This window comes from Pinus tabuliformis, chromosome 5_2 (genome assembly GCF_031772625.1).
Source record: "Pinus tabuliformis cultivar Carrire ecotype Pingquan chromosome 5_2, CPIR1, whole genome shotgun sequence".
Taxonomy (NCBI): Eukaryota; Viridiplantae; Streptophyta; class Pinopsida; order Pinales; family Pinaceae; genus Pinus; species Pinus tabuliformis.
Genome location: NC_142306.1, coordinates 18,835,393 through 18,838,658, shown reverse-complemented (window position 1 = coordinate 18,838,658; position 3,266 = coordinate 18,835,393). Strand labels below are relative to the sequence as shown.

General features: G+C 44.2%; 1 pseudogene; it reads left to right on the top strand.

The window, feature by feature from the left end:
* Nucleotides 1-251: 251 nt before the first annotated feature.
* LOC149157300 (18S ribosomal RNA) lies at nt 252-2,065 on the top strand (annotated as a pseudogene).
* The last annotated feature ends 1,201 nt before the right edge of the window (nt 2,066-3,266 follow it).

Below are 3,266 nucleotides of genomic sequence, written 5' to 3'. Positions count from 1 at the left end.
ATTACTCATTTTCTTGTTGGTTGTGGCATGGTTACAAACTTCGAAGTGGCCTTGGTGCATTGTGGCTCGGTAGGTCTACCCATTTGTTCGCCATGTCTTTGGCATGTTGCATGTGCTTCCTTCTTGGGATGCAAGAGATGCAATGCATAAAAGTTTTACATGCTATTTTGTTATCTCTTTGACTTGATGGGTGTTTAGGTTGGCTCTTGGTAAGAGAGTGCCCCAGAATTCCCTTTGAAGTGGGAGGGTGCTACCTGGTTGATCCTGCCAGTAGTCATATGCATGTCTCAAAGATTAAGCCGTGCATGTCTAAGTATGAACTAATTCAAATTGTGAAACTGCGGATGGCTAATTAACTCAATTATAGTTTTTTTTTATTGTACCATACTACTCAGATAACCATAGTAATTCTAGAGCTAATACGTGCACCAGGTCCTAACTCTTTGGAATGGATGCGTTTTTTAGATAAAAGGCCAGCACGGGCTTGCCCACTCCTCCGATGAATCATGATAACTCGACAGATCACATAGCCCTTGTGCTGGCAATGCTTCATTCAAATTTCTGCCCTATCAGCTTTTGATGGTAGGATAGATGCCTACCATGGTGGTGATGGGTGACAGAGAATTAGGGTTCAATTCTGGAGAGGGAACCTGAGAAACAACTACCACATCCAAGGAAGGCAACAGATGTGCAAATTACCCAATCTTGACATGGGGAGGTAGTGACAATAAATAACAATACTGGGCTCATCGAGTCTGGAAATTGGAATGAGTACAATCTAAATCCCTTAACGAGGATCCATTGGAGGGAAAATCTGGTGCTAGCAGTCATGGTAATTCCAACTCCAATAACGTATATTTAAGTTGTTACAGTTAAAAGGCTCGTAGTTGGATCTTGGGTCGTAAAGGTTGGTCTGCCTACTCGATGTGCACCTCCCCTTCCGTCCCTTTTGTTGACAGCATGCTCCTGGCCTTAATTGGCTAGGTTGTGGCTCTAACGGTGTTACTTTGAAAAAATTACAGTGCTCAAATCAAGCTTATGCTCTGAATACATTAGCATGGAATAATGTGATAGGAGTCTAGTCCTATTGTGTTGGCCTTCAAGACCGGAGTAATGATTAATGAGGACTATCAGGGGCATTCATATTTCATTATCAGAGGTGAAATTCTTGGATTTATGAAAGACATACCACTGTAAAATCATTTGACAAGGATGTTTTCATTAATCAAGAACAAAATTTGGGGGCTCGAAGACGATCAGATACCGTCCTAGTCTCAACCATAAAGGATGCCGACTAGGGATTGATGGATGTTGCTCTAAGGACTCCGCCAACACCTTATTAGAAATTAGAGTGTTTGGGTTCCAGGGGGAGTATGGTCACAAGGCTGAAACTTCAAGGAATTGACAAAAGGGTACCACCAAGAGTGGATCTTGCGGCTTAAATTGACTCAACATGTGGAAACTTACCAGGTCCAGACATAGTAAGGATTGATAGATTGAGAGCTCTTTCTTGATTCTATGGGTGGTGGTACATGGCCGGTCTTAGTTGGTGGAGCGATTTGTCTGGTTAATTCTGATAACGAACGAGACCTCAGCCTGCTAACTAGCTACAAGGAGGTTCCCCTTCATGGCCAGCTTCTTAGAGGAAGTATGGCCATTTAGGCCATGGAAGTTTGAGGCAATAATAGGTCTGTGATGCCCTTATAGGTTCTAGGTCGCATGCGCACTACACTAATGCAGCAAACAAGTTTTTCTTCCTGGTTTGAGAGGATCGGGAAATATTCTCAAATTGCATCGTGATGGGGATAGACCATTTCAATTATTGGTCTTCAACGAGGAATTCCTAGTAAGCACTTGTCATCAACTCGTGTTGACTACGTCCCTACCCTTTGTACAAACTGCCCATCACTCCTACCAATTGAATGATCCGGTGAAGTGTTTGGATTGCATCGACGATGGTGGTTCATCACCGTCGACATCGTGAGAAGTTCGTTAAACCTTATCATTTAGAGGAAGGAGAAGTCATAAGAAGGTTACCACAGGTGAACCTACGATAGGATCATTGGTAGTAGGGTTTTCTTTTTTGGTTTGGGTTGGTTGGGTTTTGATTACAATGTGGGACTGTGTGATGTGTCTCCGGGGGAGTGGGTTTGGTGTTTGGTGGGAACATTGTTGGTTACTTGTCTTGAGTTAATGCTTATTCTCTCGTGTGTGTGCTTGCAAGCCATGCTTGTGCTTGTCCCACCCATCCTTTGTTTTTCTTCCCCCCCAATGTGTTTTTGTAGGGGGTTCAGAAGCTTGTTTCTTGGGAACATCTGTTTGGCCAGGCATGGTTACTGCAGTTCAGGTGCTTTGGAAATACGATGGATAAATTTAGACTCATTTGTAGTGGCCGTGCTCAGTATTTTATTCCTTGGAAGGCATGGGCCAAGGGTGCGGGCTTCCATAGTTTGTTCTCTCAAAATGGTGGCGGTGGTTGATGTGTTGCTTGGGTGAGATTTTTTGCTGGTGCTTGGGTCAAGGGAGTGGTTGCATGCGCCTGGTAGCTCAAACCTTATGTGAGGGTAAATTGTTAGGGTGGGGTTAGTATGGGATGGATGAAGAGTGGTTCAACCCATTGCGCTGGCCACCTTAGTTCTCCCGACCGTTCCTCGATATGCCCTTGCAGAAGGGTTGGGTGTCTAGGTAATGAAAACCCTTCCCATGATTTGAGTTCCATTGAGATCGCAATTTTCCCTGCCAATGGGCATGAGGGTGGCAATCTTATCTCATAGTTGAGGGAATTCCTTGTCCTCTCGTGAGCCACTAACCTTCTAAGGAAAAAATTAGTGGGTTGTGTCTTTGTTCCTCCCTTTGGATTGTGGGTTTTATGTGGGACTTGGTCATTTCTTTGTTTCTTGGTGTGCACTTTGTGGACATCCCTCTTTAGTGGCCTTGCACCATCAATGTATTTGTGGCCCGTGGCTTTCTCCAGCATTGAGTGTTGGCCCGTGACAACTCCTCTTTGGAGTTTGATTCTTAACCCCCGTTGACTTTCTTGCTGGAAAGGTTTTTGGGTGTTTTGTACACGGAGGGGTGCAATAGCGCGGTGGTTTGTTATTAGTAGTCTATTTGTTTTTTGAAGCCTTGTGTGGGGTTGGGGGGTTGCTTACCTCTCAGTAATGTGCTCTAGACACTGGTCTCGCTGCAACCCTTGTCTTTTCTAGTAGTCAAGTTTAGGTTGTGATTTATTTGCTTGGTTGTTTGATTGTTGTTTGTTATGTTGT